This window comes from Hypanus sabinus, chromosome 8, assembly GCF_030144855.1.
Source record: "Hypanus sabinus isolate sHypSab1 chromosome 8, sHypSab1.hap1, whole genome shotgun sequence".
NCBI lineage: Eukaryota > Metazoa > Chordata > Chondrichthyes > Myliobatiformes > Dasyatidae > Hypanus > Hypanus sabinus.
This window is the reverse complement of record NC_082713.1, coordinates 12,870,651-12,892,284: the sequence shown is the minus strand read 5'-3', so window position 1 is coordinate 12,892,284 and position 21,634 is coordinate 12,870,651.

Genomic DNA, 21,634 nt, shown 5'->3' with positions numbered 1-21,634 from the left:
TACAAACACAAACTTACAGTTCTGCAGGTCTTTGGGTACGCAGGTCGGGTTCTGCCCGTGCTGTGAAGTGGGTATGGGGGCCAGGTTACCGAGCTTCCTCTTGCCCCCGTGGGGCTGGTAGGAACTCCCCGGGGATGACCAGGGGCGCACCGTATACCAACTCGGCCGACGAGGCATGCAGGTCGTCCTTGGGCGCTGTGCGGATGCCGAGTAGGACCCAGGGAAGCTCGTCCGCCCAGTTGGCTCCTCGCAGGCGGGCCATGAGAGCCGACTTCAGGTGATGGTGGAAACGCTCCACTAGCCCGTTCGACTGTGGGTGGTAGGCAGTTGTGTGGTGCAGCTGAGTCCCCAAAAGACTGGCCATAGCTGACCACAGGCTGGAGGTGAACTGGGCGCCTCTGTCGGAGGTAATGTGGGCCGGTACACCAAAGCGAGATATCCAGGTGGTGATCAGGGCTCGGGCGCAAGATTCGGAGGTGGTGTCGGTGAGCGGGACCGCCTCTGGCCATCTTGTGAACCGGTCCATGATAGTCAGGAGGTGCCGTGCTCCGCGCGACACTGGCAGGGGGCCCACGATATCCACATGAATGTGGTCGAAACGCCGGTGGGCGGGATGGAACTGCTGCGGCAGAGCTTTGGTGTGCCGCTGCACCTTGGCCGCCTGGCAGTGTATGCACGTTTTGGCCCATTCACTGACCTGTTTGCGGAGTCCGTGCCAAACAAACCTGCTGGAAACTATCCGGACAGTCGTCCGGATGGAGGGATGCGCCAAGTTATGAATGGAGTCGAAAACACGGCGCCGCCAGGCTGTCGGGACAACGGGATGGGGCTGGCCGGTGGCGACGTCACAGAGTAGGGTCCTCTCACCCGGGCCTACCGGGAGGTCCTGGAGCTGCAAACCGGAGACTGCGGTTCTGTAACTCGGGATCTCCTCATCTGCCTGCTGTGCCTCTGCCAGTGCCTCAAAGTCTACCCCTTGGGAAAGGGCATGAACGGTAGGGCGAGAGAGCGCATCCGCCACGACATTGTCCTTACCCGAGACGTGCCGGACATCCGTCGTGTATTCAGAGATGTAGGACAGGTGACGTTGCTGGCGGGACGACCAGGGGTCGGACGCTTTCGTAAACGCAAAGGTAAGCGGTTTGTGGTCTGTGAACGCGGTGAAGGGCCGACCTTCCAGGAAGTACCTGAAATGCCGGATTGCCAGGTAGAGCGCCAACAGTTCCCAGTCGAAAGCACTGTACTTGAGCTCGGGTGGCCGCAGGTGTTTGTTGAAAAACGCCAGGGGTTGCCAGCGACCTGCGATGAGTTGCTTCAGCACCCCACCGACTGCCGTGTTGGATGCGTCCACTGTGAGGGCGGTAGGGGCGTCCATTCTGGGATGTACTAGCATTGCGGCGTTCGCCAAAGTTTCCTTCGTTTGAACGAAAGCGGCGGCAGACTCCTCGTCCCAGGTAATGTCCTTGCTTGGACCCGACATCAGGGCGAACGGGGGCGCATGATCCGGGCAGCTGAAGGGAGGAAGTGGTGGTAGAAATTGACCATACCTATGAATTCCTGAAGGCCTTTGATCGTGGCGGGTCGGGGGAAGTGGCGGACCGCATCTACCTTAGCGGGCAGAGGGGTTGCCCCGTCTTTAGTAATCCTGTGGCCCAGGAAGTCAATGGTATCGAGTCCGAACTGGCATTTGGCGGGGTTGATTGTAAGACCGTACTCACTCAGTCGGGTGCAGAGTTGACGGAGGTGGGACAGATGCTCCTGACGACTGCTGCTGGCTATGAGGATGTCGTCCAAATAGATGAACGCGAAGTCCAGGTCCCGTCCCACCGCGTCCATTAACCGCTGGAACGTCTGTGTGGCATTCTTCAGGCTGAACGGCATGCAGAGGAACTCGAAAAGGCCAAACGGGGTGATGAGAGCCGTTTTGGGGACGTCATCAGGATGCATCGGGATTTGATGGTACCCTCGGACGAGGTCTACCTTGGAGAAGATCCGTGCGCCGTGCAGGTTTGCTGCAAAGTCCTGAATGTGCGGCAAAGGGTAGCGGTCCGGTGTGGTAGCCTCGTTCAGCCTGCGGTAGTCGCTGCACGGTCTCCAGCCTCCCGTCACTTTGGGCACCATGTGCAGGGGGGAGGCCCATGGGCTGTCGGACCGCCGGATGATCCCCAATTCCTCCATCCTCTGGAACTCCTCCTTCGCCAGTCGGAGCTTGTCCGGGGGAAGCCGCCGAGCGCGGGCGTGGAGGGGTGGTCCCTGGGTTGGGATGTGGTGCTGTATGCCGTGTCGGGGCATGGCCGCTGTGAACTGCGGTGCCAGAACCGATGGGAAATCCGCCAGGACCCTGGTGAAGTCGTTGTCGGACAGCGTGATGGAGCCGAGGTGAGGGGCTGGCAACTGGGCTGCACCCAGGGAGAATGTCTGAAAGGTCTCGGCCTGTACCAGTCTCTTCCTGGGCAGGTCGACCAGTAGGCTGTGAGCCCGCAAAAAATCCACTCCCAGAAGCGGTTGGGCTACGGCGGCCAGTGTAAAGTCCCACGTGAACAGGCTGGAGCTGAACTGTAGCTGCACCTGACGGGTGCCATAGGTCCTTACTGTGCTGCCGTTCACGGCCCTCAGGGGGGGCCCCGGTGCCCTGCTGCGGGTGTCGTAACTCGTTGGAGGTAAAACGCTGATCTCGGCACCAGTGTCAACCAAAAGCCGGCGTCCTGACCTTCTGTCCCACACATACAGGAGGCTATCCCGATGGCCAGCCGCCATAGCCATCAGTGGCGGCTGGCCCTGGCGTTTCCCAAGAACTTGCAGGGCGGGTGACAACGGCGGGCTTCTGTGCCCCACCGCTGGTGGTAGAAGCACCAGTGTTCATTGGGCCGGGGGTTGGCGGGCTCTACGGCCGGGCCTGGACTGGTTTGCTGCCGGGAGCGTGGCTGGGAGATCTGTGCGATGGACACCTTTTTGGCGTTCCACAGCAAGTCCACCTGGGCTGCCACCTTCCGGGGGGTTGCTGAAATCCGCGTCGGACAGCAGCAGGCGTATGTCCTCAGGCAGCTGCTCCAGGAATGCCTGCTCAAACATAAGGCAGGGTCTGTGTCCGCCGGCCAGAGACAACATCTCATTCATTAAAGCCGAAGGAGGTCTGTCGTCCAAGCCATCCAGGTGCAGTAAACGGGCAGCCCGCTCGCGCCGTGAGAGTCCGAAAGTCCTGAGGAGCAGGGCTTTGAATTCCATGTACTTGCCGTCTGCCGGGAGCGACTGTACAAACCCCGCAACCTGGGCCGCTGTGTCCTGGTCGAGGGAGCTCACCACGTAGTAGTAGCGGGTGTCTTCTGAGGTGATCTGCCGAACGTGGAATTGGGCTTCGGCTTGCTGGAACCATAGGTTCGGTCGCTGTGTCCAGAAACCCGGCAGTTTCAAGGAAACCGCCTGAACCGAGGCGGCGGCGGTCGTTTCTGGTCCAAAAATCGTTTGGACCATCGGGGTCACCAATTGTGCTACATGCAGCGCTAAAATTACGACACGGAGTCGGTAACTGCAGTCGAAGGAAAAACTTTATTTGAAATCCTCAGCCTCACTTTTAAGCCTCCCTCAACCTACCCCCCGTGGCGCAGAGGCTCCAAAGCTCTGTGCTCGCAAACCCCCATAGGCTATCTCCCTTAGCCGGAACGCTGGCTAATTGTGAGCCAGTTCGGATGTGTCAGGAAATGGGTCGCCACAGTCCACTGCCTTTCCGTTGCTACCCTGCTTGTTACTTCCTTGAAGAACTCTGACACTTCCTCAGCCACTGAGGTTAGGCTAAGTGCCCCATAATTTCCTTTCTTTTGCCTTCCTCCCTTCTTAAAGGCTGGAGTGACATTTGCAATCTTCCAGTCCTCCAGAACCATGTCAGAATCAAGTGATTCTTGAAAGATCATGACCAAAGCATCTGTTATCTCTTCAGCAACCTCCCTCAGTACTCTGGGATGTGGTCCATCTGGTTCAGGTAGCCTACACATCTTTGAGTTACAATAGACAATAGACAATAGGTGCAGAAGTAGACCATTCGGCCCCTCGAGTCTGCACCGCCATTCTGAGATCATGGCTGATCATTCACTATCAATATCCAGTCCCTGCCTTGTCCCCATATCCCTTGATTCCTCTATCCATCAGATATCTATCTAGCTCCTTCTCGAAAGCATCCAGAGAATTGGCCTCCACCGTCTTCTGAGGCAATGCATTCCACACCTCCACAACTCTCTGGGAGAAGAAGCTCTTCCTCAACTCTGTTTTAAATAACTGACCTCTTATTCTCAATCCATGCCCTCTGGTACTGGACTGTCCCAACATCTGGAACATATTTCCTGCCTCAATCCTATCAAATCCTTTAATTATCTTAAACGTTTCAATCAGATCCCCTCTCAATCTCCTCAATTCCAGCGTGTACAAGCCCAATCTCTCCAATCTTTCTGCGTAAGACAGCCCTGCCATCCCAGGAATCAACCTAGTGAATCTACGCTGCACTTCCTCAATTGCCAGAATGTCCTTCCTTAAACCTGGAGACCAAAACTGTACACAAAATTCCAGGTGTGGTCTCACCAGGGCCCTGTACAAATGCAAAAGGACATCCTTGCTCTTGTACTCAATTCCCCTTGTAACAAAGGCCAACATTCCATTTGCCCTCTTCACTGCCTGTTGCTCATTCACCTTCATTGACTGGTGAACTAGGACTCCTAGGTCTCTTTGCATTTCTCCCTTACCTAACTCTACACCGTTCAGACAATACTCTGCCCTCTTGTTCCTGCTTCCAAAGTGGATAACTTCACATTTATTCACATTGAATGACATCTGCCAAGTATCTGCCCACTCACCCAGCCTATCCAAGTCTCCCTGCATTCTCCTAATGTCCTCTTCGCATGTCACACTGCCACCCAGTTTAGTATCGTCAGCAAACTTGCTGATATAGTTTTCAATGCCCTCATCTAAATCGTTGACATAAATCGTAAAGAGCTGTGGTCCCAATACAGAGCCCTGTGGTACCCCACTAGTCACCTCCAGCCAGTCCGAGAAACACCCATTCACTGCTATCCTTTGCTTTCTATCTGCCAACCAGTTTTCTATCCATGTTGAAACCCTGCCCCCAATGCCATGAGCTCTGATTTTACTCACCAATCTCCTATGTGGCACCTTATCGAATGCCTTCTGAAAATCTAGGTACACAACATCCACTGGCTTACCTTCGTCTAACATCCTTGTTACACCCTCAAAAAACTCCAACAGATTAGTCAAGCATGATTTGTCCTTGGTAAATCCATGCTGGCTCGGCCTAATCCTGTTTCTGCCATTAAGATGTGCCACTATTTCGTTCTTAATAATGGACTCAAGCATCTTCCCCACGACTGACGTTAGGCTAACAGGGCGATAGTTCTCCGTTTTCTCCTTCCCTCCCTTCTTGAAAAGTGGGATAACATTAGCCACTCTCCAATCTTCAGGAAATGATCCTGAATCTAAGGAACATTGGAAAATAATTACCAATGCATCCGCAATTTCCTGAGCCACCTCTTTTAGAACCCTCGGATGCAGACCATCTGGACCCGGGGATTTATTAGCCTTTAGTCCTACCAGTCTACTCATCACAGTTTCTTTCCTAATGTCAATCTGTCTCAATTCCTCTGATATCTTATGACCCTGGCCCATCCATACATCTGGGAGATTGCTTGTGTCCTCCCTGGTGAAGACAGATCTAAAGTACACATTAAATTCTGTCGCCATTTCCCTGTTTCCCATAACAATTTCTCCCAATTCATTCTTCAAGGGGCTAACATTGTTCTTAACTATCTTCTTTCTCTTCACATAGCTAAAAAAGCTTTTGCTATCCCTTTTTATATTCCTGGCTAGACTGAGCTCATACCTGATTTTTTCTCTCCGTATTGCTTTTTTAGTTAAGATCTGCTGTTCCTTAAAACTTTCCCAATCATCTGTATTCCCACTCATCTTAGCCCTGTCATACTTCTTTTTCTTTAATGCTATACAATCTCTGACTTCCTTTGTCAACCACTGTGGCCCCTTCCCCCTCTTTGAATCCTTCCTTCTCATTGGAATGAACTGCTTTTGCATCTTTCGTATTATCCCCAAGAATATACCTAGCACTTTTTCCTTTGTAATAGCAATGGCACTCACTCCTTCTCCCTTACACTCACAGACCTCTGGCACACTGAAGACTAATGCAAAATACCCATTAAGTTCATCTGCTTTCCTTTGTTCCCCATTACTATCTCACCAGCGTCATTTCCCAGTGGTCCAAAATCAACTTTCATCTCCCTTTTACTCTTTATATAACTGAAAATGACTTTTAGTATTCTGCTTTATATCATTGGCTAGTTTTCCCTCATAGTTCATCTTTTCCCTTCTTATTGCTTTTTAGTTGCCTTTTGCTGGATTTTAAAAGTTTCCCAATCATCCAACTTCTCACTCACTTTGGCTACATAATATTTCCTTTGCTTGACTTTTATGCAGTCTTTAATTTCCCTTGTCAGTCACAGTTGCCTACCCCTGCCATTTGAGGACATCTTTTGTGGGATATATCTATCCTATGTCTTGTGAGCTATTCTCAGAAACTTCAGCTATCTCTACTCTGCCATCATCCATACTCCAATCCACCTGGGCAAGCTCCCCTCTCATGTTTTTGCAATTCCCTTTATTTCATTGTGATACTGATACTTGTGATTTATGCTTCTCCCTCTCAAATTGCAGTATGAATTCAACCATATTATGATCACTGTCTCCTAAGGGTTCCTGAATGTTAAGCTTCCTGAAAAGATCTGGGTTATTGCACAACACCCAGTCTAAGATAGCCTCTCCACAAGTAAGCTCAAGCATAAGCTACTCTAAAAACCCATCTTGTAGACATTCAACAAATTCCCTCTTTTGCGATTCGACACCGACCTGATTTTCCCAATCGCTTCGCATGTTGAAGTCTCCTATTACAATTGTGTCATTACCCTTATTACATGCCCTTTCCAGCGCCCTTTGCAATCTCAACTGTATATCTTGACTACTGTTTGGAGGGCTATATATGATTACCATAATATTTTCTTTTATCCATGCTATTTCTTAACTTCACCCACAAAAGTTCAAGATTCACTAACCCTATGTCACCTCTTCCTCAAGATGTAATTGCATTACTTACCAACAGAGCCCACCACCACTTATACCTTCCTGCCTGTCCTTTCAATACAAAGTATCTCCTGTGATGTTAAGCTCCCAACTATGGCCTTGTTTCAGCCATGACTCAGTGATGCCCACAATGTCACACCAACCTGAATGCTACACACATTTGAATACAGCATCTTTAGTCTTGCATTCTTCACCCTTTTGAACTTTGTCACTGTGGTACAATTTAACTCTTTGATCTGTCTGCATTTGTACTTAATCATGTCCTTCCTTACGTTCATGTTACATCCATCATCTACTTGTAAACCTGCTGGCTCATCCTCAGCTCTATCATACTGGTTCCCATTCCCCTGCCATATTAGTTTAAACCACTCCCAACAGCTCTAGTAAACCAACCTACAAGAATATTGGTCCCTTTCAGATTCAAGTGCAATTCATCCCTTTTGTGCAGGTCACACCTGCCTCAGAAGAGGTCCCAATGATCCAGAAATCTGAATCCCTGCTCTTTGCTCCAATTCTTCAGCCATGCCTTTATCTGCCACCTCATTCTTTTCCTATCCTCATGGTCACATGGCATAGGCAACAATCTCGAGATAACTGCCCTTGAGGTCCTGCTTCTCAGCTTCCTTCCTAACTCCCCACATTCTGTTTTCAACACCTTCTCCCTTTTTCTATCTACGTCATTGGTATCAACATATACCACGACTTCTGGCTGCTCACCCTCCCTTTTCAGGATATTGTGGATGCAATTCAGAAATGTCAATGACCCTGGCACCTGGGAGGCAAACTACCACCCGTGCTTCCTTTTTCCTTCCACGGAATTGCATATCTATCCCAACGGCAGGTAAGATGTGGCTGTCGAGTCCCTCAAAAGCAGAGGTGGAGGTGTGTTCCTCATGATCAACTCCTCTTGGTGCATAAATGTCTCAGTGTTGTCCTAATTCTACTCGCTAGACCTGAAATATCTCACGATTAAGTGCTATCCATTCTACCTGCTGTCGGAGATTTCAGCAAATAATTTGGTAGCAGTATACATTCCATCTCAGACTAATGTCAAACAGGCTCTAGATGATCTGAGCAATGGGATCAACATGCACAAAACAGCACACCCTGATGCCTTCACCAACATTTTAAGGGATTTTAACCAGGCTAGCATCCACAAATCACTTGCGGTACCAGAGGAAACAACACACTGGACCACTGTTACAGTAAGATCAAGAATGCCTACCCTGCTATTCCACGCCCTCACTTCGGGAAGTCTGATCACTAGGCTGTACTTCCACTCCCTGAGTATATGCAGAGACTGAAGACTGCAGCACCAGTAGTGAGGACTAAAAAGGTATGGACAAGGGAAGCGCGGAGCGTTTACAGGACTGCTTTGAGTCAGTGGATTGACTGTATTCAGGGATTTATCTTTGAATCTGGATGAGTATGCCTCAATTGTTACAAACATCATTTAAAAATGTGTGGATGAGTGTGTACATCCGAAAACTTGCTGTACATTCCCAAACCAAAAGCCATGGATGAACCAGGAGGCTTGTCGTCTTCTGAGGGCTAGGTTTGTGGCATTTAAGTCTGGTGACCCAGGTTTGTACAAGAAAAACAGGTATGACTTGCAGAGGGTTATTACAAGAGTGAAGAAACAATTCCCAGTGAGGTTGGAGGTGACATCAATGCACATCAACTCTGGTAGGGTTTGCAAGACATTGATTCCTACAAAGTGGAACCCAGTAGCATGAACGGCAGAGATGCTTCACTTCCAGATGAGCTCAATGCCTTCTATGCACACTTTGAAAGGGAGAATGTAACTGCAGCTGTGAAGGTTCCTGTTGCACCCAGTGACCTTATGATCTTTCTTGAAGGCCGATGTCAGGCTGTCTTACAGGAGGGTGAACCATCACAAGGCCCTGATGGAATAACTGATAAGCTCTGAAATCTTGTGCCAACCAACTGGCAGGCGTACTCAGGGACACTTTCAACCTCTCACTGCTGTGACTGAAAGTTTCCAAACAGGAAAAATCTACACCAGAACCTTGGAAGTGTGAGTTGCCTTAATGACTATCATCCAGTAGCTCTCACATCCACAGTGATGAAATGCTTTGAGAGGTTAGTCATGTCTCAGCAAAGACCTGGACCCACTGCAATTTGCCTATTGCCACAATATGTCTATGGCAGACGCAGTCTCAATGGCTCTTCACCTGGCCTTAGGTCACCTGGCCAATACAAACACCTATATCAGGATGCTGTTTGTTGACTATAGCTCAGCATTCCCACAGTCCTGAACGATAAGCTACAGAACCTGGGCCTCATTATCTCCCTTTGCAACTGGATCATCACCTTCCTACATGGAAGACTATTATCTGTGTGGATTGGTGATAATTTCTCCTTGCTGATCAAAATTGGCATATCTCAGTGGTGTATGTTTAGCCCACTGCTCTGTTCCCTCTATACCCATGACAATGTGGTTAGGTATAGCTCAAAGGCCATCTGTAAATTTGCTGATGATATATGCATTGTTGGTAGAATCTCAGATGGAGATGAGCGGGCTTACAGGAGCAAGGTCTGCCAGCTAGTTGAGTGGTGTCGCAGCAACAACCTTGCACTCAATGTCAGAAAGATGAAAGAGCTGTTTGTGAACTTCAGGAACGGTAAGATGAAGGAACATGAACCAATCCTTATAGAGAGATCAGAAATGGAGAGAGTCAGCAGTTTCAAGTTCCTTAATGTCAAGATCTCTGAGGATCTAACCTGGTCCCAACATATCAATGCATCTATAAAGAAGGCAAGACAGCAGCTGCATTTCATTAGGAGTTTGAAGAGATTTGGTTTGTCACCTAAAACTCTCAAAAAATTTAATAGATGTACCATGGAGAGCATTCTGACATGCTGCATTACTGTCTGGTATGGGAGTGGGGGGGTGGGGTGTACTATGCAAAGGACCGAAAAAAGCCACAGAAAGTTGTAAAATTAGTCAGCTCCATCTTGGGTACTAGCCTCCATAGTATCCAAGACACCTTCAAGGAGCGGTGCATTAGAAAGGCGGCATCATTCATTAAGGACCCCTATCACCTAGGACATGCCCTCTTCTCATTGTTATCATCAGGAAGGAGGATCACACTCAGCAATTCAGGAACAGCTTCTTCCCCTCAGCTATTCGGTTCCTAAATGGACATTGTAGCCATGAAAAGTGCCTCAATTTTTATATATATATATAAATATAATTTCTATTTTGCATTATTTTAAATCTAACTATTTAATATGCATACATATACTTACTGTAATTGATTTACTTATTTATTTTTCTTTCTATATTATTATGTATTGTATTGTATTGCTGCTGCTAAGTTAACAAATTTCACGAGGTCTTAATAAACCTGATTCTGATTCTAATAGGCAGCTGAGGAAGAGCTAAGAGGCTAAGTGGGGAATAGAAGAAGATAGAAAGGGAAAGGAAATAAAAAATTAGCGGAAGGAAAATTTGATGTTCATGCCTTCAGTTTGGAGGCTACCTAGACAGATTATGATGTGGTGCTCCTGCACCTTGAGAGTGGCTTCATCGTGACAAAAATGGAGGCCATGGACCAACATGTTGGAATGGGAGTAGTGATAGGAATTAAAATGGTTGACTGATATATTGGAAATTATTGCTGTAACTGACTTGTTAATTCAGTGCTCTGAACTAATGAAGGGTCGCAGCCTGAAACGTCGACTTTTTACTTATTTCTATAGATGCTGCTTGACCTGCCGAGCTCCTCCAGTATTTTTTATGTGTTACTTAAGCTTCCCTTTATTTATTTGGGACAATTTGCTACTAAATCAGAACAGGAGACTGTTACTGAACTATTTCTAACTAGTGTCAGTCACATGCGCATGTGTGGCCATCATACACTACACTGTGCTTTGAGCGAACAGCTCTTAAATAGCAACAGTTGCTATTTGTGTTGTGTTACATATGTTATCCATTTGGACTAACAGACACCAATTCAAAAGGCAGTATAGGTAGTACAGTTTGTCATTAATAGTTAGTGATAAGTAAGCAGTAAGGCAATTAAAAACTGCTTTGCTCACTGTAGTTTCAAGCATTCAGGCATGGAGATGCCAGAAACAGCCAGGAGTGAAAATGAAACCATTTCACAGCTTCAACAAGTTAGAATCTACAAAGAATTTGAACGTATCGACAATCATCTTCAATGTTAGAATGAAAATGAAGATTATTCATTATCTGTTCTCGGCAACTGCACTGATTTTGTTAACTAACAGTCAATCAAAAGAACACAACAGTATACACTGGATGAATTCCTCCATCAATAACTATTAGGAACTAATGCCTTATTTTATATTACTGTAGTAGTATTGGTAGTGCTCTAACTTGTTCTGTATTTCATTTAAATACATAATTTGCTCATCAGTTGTATGGTAGTTTGTCCTTTCTAATATCTTCTTAACTACTTCCATGAAACTTTGGCTAATTGGGGCAGTCACTTAACTGGGCCAAAAAGTACTGGTCCCAATATATCCCAATTAACCAGAATCTACTGTATATATAAAAAGTAAACAGTTCAAAAAGAGAGAAAGATAGTAAAATAGTGCTCATGGGTTCATGAATTGGTGAGAAATTTGACGGTGGAGGGGAAGATGCTGTTCCTAAAATGCTGACGGTGCATCTTCAGGCTTCTGTACCTTGCTCCTGATGGTAGTAAAAAGAAGATGGCATGTCCTGGATGGAGCATATCCTCAGTGATAGATGATGCCTTCTTGAGGCACAGACTTTTGAAGATTTACAAGGTGAAATAATAACAGGTTGCAGAATAAAGTGTTCCAGTTACAGATAAAATGCAGTGCAGGCAGATAATAAGGTGTACGCAGTACTCCTGTGCACAGTGTGTTTGTGGTTTTCTTCTCCTGTAGCTCACCCACTTCAAGTTCAATGTATTGCACATTCAGAGTTGCTCTTCTGCGCACCACTGTTATAACATGTGGTTATTTTAATTATTGTCAGCTTAATCCAGTCTGACCATTCTCCTCTGATCTCTCATTAATAAGGCAAATTCACTGACAGAACTGCCATTCACTGGCACCATTCTCTAGGGCTCTAGAGACTGTAAGCTTGTGTGTGAAAATCCCAGGAGATCAAGTTTCTGAAATGCTCATGTTCAAGTAAAAATTTAATTGTCATTCAACCATACATGAGTTCAGCCAAACGAAACAACTTTACTCCTAGCTCAAGATGCAAAACTTAGCAGCACAGTAGCAACAGTCATACACAGTACATGACACACATTTAGCACAGATATGATAGTGGCAAAATACAGTCGGACAAAAATATCGTCCAAGACTCTGAGTCCATGAATGTTGCAGCAGTCAAACACAATACAACTTGTCTTCTGCAGAGTGAATATCGAAACTTCTCTTTAGATTGTGATCTTTGAATCTAATCAACATTCAGGCAACAAATTACATAGTCTTAGATACACCCCATAGAAACAAACACTTTAGATCTTGGTCCATGCCAACCAAGATTTCTATCTAAGTTCAAGGACTATTTATCCCAGGACCAACAAAAACAGTTACTTTCCCAAAACAGTGAAGTTGATTAACACTTCCACCCATTAACTCCATCACTACTTTATTATTTTCCATCAGTCATCTTATGTACAGCCTAGCATTATGTTATGGATACACAATCAATATATACAAGTTTTCTTATGTATTTGTATTTATTGTGTATTCTTTTTATCATTATTACTGTGTTCTTTATCTCTTAAGTTTTTTGTGCTACACTGGATCCAGAGTAATAATTATTTTGTTCTCCTTTACACTTGTGTACTGGAAATGACATTAAACGAACTTGAATCTCTTGATGTCAAAGGAACTCCAATCACAGATAATGAAAATTAATATGCTTCTGAATGATTGAATCGAGAAACAGGTAAATTCATTTATATTGTCACATGTACCAAGGTATAGTGAGAAAATTCGTCGACCAAAAGGCTTGAGTGTGTGCATAGGTGAATCCCTCTATACTTCCAGAAGTTAGTTACCCAATCCTAATGCTATTCCTCCCAATCCAATCTAATGCAATAAATCAAACATCAGAATCAAATACAAAATGCATCCAAAACAAAGAATAACTGTAGCAACACCTTTCTGCATTATCATTATTATAATTATGCTATTTATCTTCTGTGTTTTTTGTGCTGCATCAGATCCAGAGTAACAATTATTTTGTTTTCCTTACACTTGTGTACTGGAAATAACAAGAAGCGATCTTGAATCTTGAATCTTGAATCTTGAATCCTGAATCTTCAACAGTATCAATGCAGCCTACATGAGTACTGTGGGCATCCCAAAACATTTCACCTTCGGATGCTTGAGCTCCATGGCAAAATTGAGAAAAAAAAAGAGGATATGAGTACAGCAAGACCCTATAGAATGAAGTCTAGGGAAATTACTTAGTTTCAGCAATAGCTTTGGGTGCAGTGATGAACCAAATGGTGAATCAGGGCTTAACCGACAGCCTGGTAAATGCTAACAACAATCGAGCCAAAAGGCAGATGTAAATCCCAGCACTGACGGTGTAAACAACCTCAGAACTGAAGAACAACTTGATTTATTTAGTGCATGACTATAGGTGTTAACAACATTAACTGCCAGGCGTCCAATTAGGCAGAAAGTATTCAGAGAATATAACTGCTTGCTCATATTGGAACACTTTTCCCTGCAGAATGTTCATTGGCAAGCAACCATTTCGAACAAGTGAAGCATGTTAGGGCAATAAATTACTCTGCTGTGTGAGTTTCTGCTCTCTCACATTGAAAATGTTTTTAATAGAAGGGTGAACTCCCGACGGGATTCCTGCATGGCCCAGATTAGGTAACAGAAGGAAACATAAAAATCCCACTTAATTCAAATTTAAGGTTGTTGGAAAATGTATTTAAAAATCAGACACACCTTACTAAATGGAGGCAGAAGTGGCTGCAGATGCTGCTAATCTGGGACAAGACACTAAGATGCTGGGGAGACTCACGGGGTCAAGTAGTATGGTTGTATAGTGGTTAGCACAATGTTTTACAGTATCAGCGACCTGAGTTCAATTCCTGCTGCTGTCTGTACCTTGTCCCCGTGACTGTTGTCTCCCACAGTCCAAATACTTATCTATTGGTAGGTTAACTGGTAATTGTAAATTGTCCCATGATTAAGGTAGGGTTAAATAGAGGGGTTACTGAGTGGCACAGCTTGAAGGGTCAGAAGGGCCTGTTCTGTTCTGTATCAGGGTGTGAAGGTCTGAAAGGTTTGCTGCTGCTGTTGTGTTTTGTTCTGTTGTTTTTATTGTTTGTGTCGTTCTGAACATGGTGAGTATGCCGGTTATATGTATAAGCTTATATGTTATAGGCTATACGTATAAATACGTGAATTGCATACGTCATCACGCTACCATGTGATAAGTATGTGCCTTGCTTAAAGTAAACATGAAGTTAGATTCACTTTTGTCAGCTCTCTTGCTTTCCTTTGAATTAACCTAATGTTTTGGAGTTACAAATCATAACAGCTTCAGCAGTCTGAATAAAGATCTTGACCCAAAAGTACAGCTGGCAGTTTCCCTCCACAGATACTGCCTGACCTGCTGTGTACCTCTAGCACCTTTGTGTGTTACACCTTCATATGCGGGTGCAGAATACTGTGTATCTTCCACCAGTTAGTGTAGGACAGTGTGGATCTTGCTGAGTTGTGTTGACTCCTAAGCTGCCTGGTTACTTTCCTTTGGTTCCAACATATCATTCCAATGTAATGGACAACAAGTCTCAGATTATGATTAGTAAGCTTGTGGATACAGGAAGGCTGGATGTTTTCTGCATAGTAAATAAGGGCACCATGGTTCCGTAGAGAATAACGCAACGTTATTACAGCTCGGGGCATTCCGGAGTTCAGAGTTCAATTCCAGCGCTATCCCTAAGGAGGTTCTGTATGTCTTCCCCGTGGAGTGCATGGGTTTTCTCTGGGTCCCCCAGTTTCCTTCCTCATTCCAAAGACATACCAGGTAGGTTAATTTGTTGCAAATTGTCCTGTGATAAGGGTAGGGTTAATCAGCATTGTCGGGTCGCTGAGGCAGCATGGCTCTCAGGACTGGAAGGGCCTACTCTTTGCTGTCTCGCTAAATAAAATCAAAAAAGAAAATTATCTCAGGCTATAGCAGGGTAGAGATCAGATGTATGTTGACCAGAGCATTAGCAGATGGAATTTAATCCAGACACAAGCAAAGAGATGTATTTTGGGAAGTCCAATACCAGTAAGACAGATACAATAAATGATACTATGTTAGGGAATATTGATGAACAGAGTGACCATGGGGCTCAAGTTCATAGTTCCATGAAAGTGGTAACACAGGTTCATAGGGCAGTGAAGAAAGTATACAATACACTTGCCTGCCTCATTTGGGGCATAAAATATGAAAATTTGGAGAATTATGTTGCAAATACTATATTTCATTAGGAGATTGGATAGATTTACTATGTCACCAAAGACTCTGACAAATATCTACAGATGTACCGTGGAAAGTATTAGGACTTGTTGCATCATTCTCTGGGTTGAAGTGCCTATGCAAAGGATCGGGAAAAGCTACAGAGGGGTTGTAAACTCGTCAAGCTCCAACATGGGAACTAGCCTCCCTACTATTGAGGACATCTTCAAAATGAGATCCCTCAGAGAGGCAACATCCATCATTAAGGCCTCTCAGTACCCACCTGAAGACCCACATTCAACATTTTAGGAAGAGCTAGGTTCCCTCCACCTTCAGGTTTCTGAACGGCCCATGAACTCATGAACCTTACTTCATTGTTCCTCCTTTGCATGATTTATTTATTTATCTATTTATCCATACACTTATTTACTTATCTATCTAATTATTTACTTAAAACACAACAAATTCTGCTGATTTTGGAAATGCAGATCAACACACACAAAATGCTGGAGGTACACAGCAGGTCAGGCAGCATCTATGGAAATGAATAAATAGCCAATGTTTTGGGCTGAGATCTTTCATCAGGACAGTATTCATTAATTATTTATCCCTATTATCTTATTACGTTATTGATTACCTGATTTTCCTTAGTTATTTGTTTTTTTTATCTATTTCTAACTTATGTTGATATTTTAGGTGTTGCACTGTACTGCTGCCAGAAAAATGGCAGTGATAATAAACCAGATTCTGTTTCTGATTTTGAAGCCACTTTGCATCACTCTGTCTGGACTGAGCTCAGAGCAATGTATGTAGCTCTGGTTGAGAAAAAGAATGCTGGAGGAATTCGATGAATCAAGCAGCGTCAACAGCAAAGGGACAGTCAATACCTTGTGTTAAAAGTCTTCCTCAGAACTTGAGTTATTCCAGCAGCTTGAATTTTTGCTTCAGATTCTATCATCTGCAATCTCTTCTGTATAAGATATTGGAAACATGATTGTGCAGGGAAGTTCAAAGTTCAAAGCAAATTTATTATCAAAATACATTTGTGTCACCATATACAACCCTGAGATTCATTTTCCCACGGGCATTCACAGTAAGTCCAAGAACAATAATAGAATCAATGAAAAACACTCCAAAAAGGACTGACACACAACCAAAGCGCAAAAGACAACAAACTTTGCAAAGAGAAAAGAAAAAATAAATAATAATAACAAATTAGCAATAAAAATCGAGAAAATGAGATGAAATGTCCTTGAAAGTGAGTCCGTAAGTTGTGGAGCAACACACGTAAAATGCTAGAGGAACTCAGCTGGTCAGGCAGCATCTATGAGTCCTGATGAAGGGTTTTGCTCCAAAAAGTCAATTGTTTGTTCCTTTCCTTAGATGCTGCCTGACTTGCTGAGTTCCTCTAGCGTTTTCTGAGTGTTTCTCTGGAGTTCCAGCATCTTGTGTTTGCTACAATTTGTAGAAACTGTTCAGTGTTGGACCACCTGAAGTTGAGTGAATTTATCCCCACTGGTTCAAGAGCCTGATGGTTGAGGAGTAATAATTGTTCTTGAACCTGGTGGTGTGAATCCTGAGGCACCAGTAACTTCTTCCTGATGGCAGCAGCGAGAAGAGAACATGGCCTGGGTGGTAGGGGTTCCGAATGATAGATGTTGCTTTCCTGTGACAGAGCTCTATGTAGAGGAATGCAGAGGAGATTAACCAGGGCATTGTCTGGATTGGAGTTTTTGTTACAGTCAGAGATCTGATAGACCAGGCTTGAGGATAAAGTTTTTTACAGATTGCTGTCCATAGGAATAGTGGATCAGATGCAATAAATATGTTTAATAGACAAGCTTTTAAATGGGCTAGGTATAGAATGGTATAACTTCTTTAATTTTAACTTAGAGATACAGCATGGTAACAGGCTCTTAGGGCCCTATGAGCCCGCACTACTGAATAACACCCCTGTGACCATTTAGCTGTGGGCTGAAGGGCCTGTTCTTATGATGTATGACTATGTAACTGCTGCTAATTCTGTAAATGCGGATGAAGTAAGTGGGTGCTCTCAATGGAGGCCATTGGGTTGATAGTCAGGTTGGCAGTGTATGGACATGGCATAGCGATCACTCTTCATGGAATGACTGAGTTCGTGATGCCACTCTCCTTGAATGCTGATAGAAGGATGTTTACAATATTCTGAAATTTAAGTGATCATTGGATTGTACTTTCTATGGTCTCCATCAATTTCTGGTGCTTTCTTTCTTGTTGCCGAATGGCTGGTGGGTGATGTGTTATTTTTTATCTGGGATAGGAGTTGAGAATTTGGGATCTAATGTTGGTGTTTGTTGGTGTTTTTCTGAGTGGGTGAATCTGTTAGTTTTGTGTGTGAGAAAGGGGGTAGATAGTTTCAATGCTATTGTCACTGCTCTTTTCTGCGAGGAGGGGGTGGGACCTTTGATGCTATTTTCACTGTTCTTTTCTGAGAGGAAGGAGCTTAAGAATTTGATGTTATCGTCACTGTTTTCACTGTGAGGGAGGGATTGGGGGTTTTAGGTTTTTTGAAGTGTGAGGGATGGTTTTGGAGTTTAGGGGTTTGTGATTTTTGCTTCTTATTCTTTTTCATGTTGGGGGTATGGGAGTGGTGGCTTTCCTTTTCATCAACTCCTATGTTTTTCTGTATTCTATGGCTATCGGGAAAAGATGAGTATCAGAATTATATTGTACTAGCATAGTTCAATATTAAGCAATTATTCCTTCCATCCTGCGCACGGACTGTTTGAACTGCTTTCGTCTGGTAGGTGCTTCAGATCCCTCCAGACTAAGACTAATAGGCACTGGAGAAGTTTTTTCCCTACTGCAGTCACTTTGCCAATTGTTCATAGGCAGGTCCAGAAGTTGCAATCATGTAATATATAAGTTTAAATCTACTCTTGGAAATATTGGCAAAACTCTGCAATTCTCTAACCCCGAGGGTTCTGGAGGACAGATCAATGGAGAGATCTAACAAAGAATTTAAAAAGATATCAAATTGATTAGGGAATTGAGAGCTTTGAGGAACTTGCACAAAAGAGATTAAGGTTGTTTAATTCAACATTCTTTATTGTCATTTCTTGTACACAAATGTAAAGGAGAACAAAATAATTGTTACTTCAGATCCAGTGCAGCACAAAAAAGAAAGCACAATGAGATATGGAACACAATAAATATAAATGCAAGACAGCTTCTATACATAGATTTATTGTTCTGCTATAAAGTGACTCTAGGCACAGGAGTGTTTGTACATAAGGTGACTGACAGGAAATGATAAAGCAGTGGTGATTGGAGGTGTGGAGGGTGGGTTATCAGATGAAGGTGTTGATCAGCCTTATTGCTTGAGTGTTTGAGGTTACTTTTAACACCCTGTGCATTAGACTATGCAAGGAGAACAGATGAGGCAGATCAATCATGTTGCTATTGAACTCAGGGCAGGTTTGAGGGTTTGTGTGGTCTACACCTGCTCCCATTTTGTTCCCAAAGTAAAATAAATCACCTAATGTATCATTATAAAGAATGCTTCTGCCCACCTTTGTAGTATTGCACGACTCTGTCCCAAGCTCAGGCTATCTGTTGTTGATATTACTTATCAGCTTTTAGATTCCGTGTAGATGTATCAGCGTAGAAGGACATCCCTTTAGAACAGAGATGAGGAGAAATTTCTTTGGCCGGAGTATGGTGAATCTATGGAACTTATTGGCACAAATGACAGAGTAGGCCAATTTATTAGATATAATTAAATAAGTTGATAGTTACTTGATTAGTAAGGGTGTCAAAGATTACAGGGAGAAGTCAGGAGAATAGGGTTGAGAGGGACAATAAATCAGCCATGCTGGAATGGCCTAATTTTACTCATAGATTTTATGGTCTTATGGTCACACTATGACCAAGAATGTTCACCAACGTCTCTAGTCCTCAGAAGGTTCAGGAAATTTGGATGGCCTTGTTTACCCTCATCAATTTTTATTAAAGCGCTACAGAAAGCATCCGGACTGGATTCATCATGGCTTGGGACAGCAACTGCTCCATCACCAGAAACTGCAGAGAGTTGTGACTGTAGCTCGCTCTTCAGAGAAACCAGACTCCTCTCCATTTGCCTACATTTCTCACTGCCTCAGTAAAGCAGCCAGCAAAATGAATCTACCTCAGACATTCTCTCTTCTTTCCCCTTCCATCAGACAGAATATACGAAAACCTAAAAACACAAGGGGGTAAATAAATGCAATTGTTGTTGTTCTCCTTCTGTCATGATTTTTGCATCATTTTTGCCAAAGTAATTCTTCCAGAATGAACATGATGTCTTTTGTATTTTCAAATTCATCAAGCTTCCAGTGTCAATCCAGAACAAATATATAATGTATAACTAGCCTCAATGCAAGGTTTTTGCACAAAATGTCGATAAGTCCTTTCCTCCCACAGGTGCTGCTTGATCCGTTGAGTTCCTCCAGCAGATTGTAGGTTGCTCCAGGTTCCAGCGTCTCCAGACTCTTGTAACTCTTGTGTCCAAACCAATTTTGGTCACTTACATGCAGGAGAAAGCTCCACCACGGAAGGTTGGAAGCCGGGCTGCAAAAGGAAGAGGGCTGGGCATGGGGCTAGCAACCCCATTCCATAAAATAACAGTGCTACAGAAACGCCAGCAGGTGCTCCAATGTTAAGCTCGGATAACTGGTAAGACTGGCCCATGACAAGGGACCCTGGTGAGCTGCTGCTGGTGGCCTGTGGTCCAGCAGGGGTGATGGACTTAGTAATGTACAGGAAAGATAGCAATAAGATTGAAAGAGTGCAGAGAAAATTTACAAGGATGTCAGTGGGACTTGAGTACCTGAGTTACAGGGAAAGGTCAAATTGGTTTTGACTTTTTTCTCTAGAGCATGGGAAAATGAAGAGAGATTTGATAGAGGTATACAAAATTATGAGGGGTATAGACAGGATAAATGCAAGCATGCTTTTCCACTGATATTGGGTGAAATTAGAAATAAATTGATGGGTTAAGGGTGAAAGGTGAAATATTTCAGGGGAAACTGAGGGGAAATTTCTTTACTCAGAGGGTGAGGACAGTGTGAAATGAACTGTTAGCATGAAAAATGTGGATACAGGTTCAATCTCAAAGTTTAAGAGTAATTTGGATAGGTACATGAATGGGAGGGGTTTGGAGGGCCATTGTCTGGCTACAGATTGCTGTGACTAGGCAGAATAACAGTTTGGCATGGACTAAATAGGATATTGACTATGACTCAAAGCAAATATATAAACTAATCCATGCATCAGTGGGTGCACACTTAACAATAATGTAATAACAGCATGCTCTCAATGAGCAGATCTACAAGCAAGGAGCACTACCACACGAAAGCACCATCCTTCATCAAGGGCCCCCACCATCCAGACCATGCTGTCTTCTTGCTGCTGCAATCATGAAGGATTTACAAATCCTCAAGTTCCACATCAGCTGGTTTAGGAACAATTGTTACATCTCAACCATCAGGCTCTTGAACCAAGGGGAATAACTTCAATGAACTTTACTCACCCCATCACTAAACTGTTCCCACAATCTATGGACTGATTTTAAAGGGATCTACAACTCATATTCTCGGTACTTAATGCTTCCCTGTTTATTTGTCCATCTATCTATTTATTTATTATCAGAATCAGATTTATTATCACGGGCATGTGATGTGAAATTTGTTAACTAAGCAGCAGCAGTTCAATGCAATATGTAATATAGAAGAAAAAATAATAATAAATAAGTAAGTCAATTACAGTATGCATATAATGAATAGATTAAAAATTATGCAAAAATCAGAAATAGTTTTTTTTTAAGTGAGCTAATGTCCAAGGGTTCAATGTCCACTTAGGAATCCGATGGCAGACGGGAACAAACTGTTCCTGAATCGCTGTGTCTGTGCTTTTAGGCTTCTGTACCTCCTATCCAATGGTAACAGTAAGAAAAGTGTATGCTCTAGCTGCTGGAGATCCTTAATAATGGACACTGCCTTTCGGAGACACCGCTCC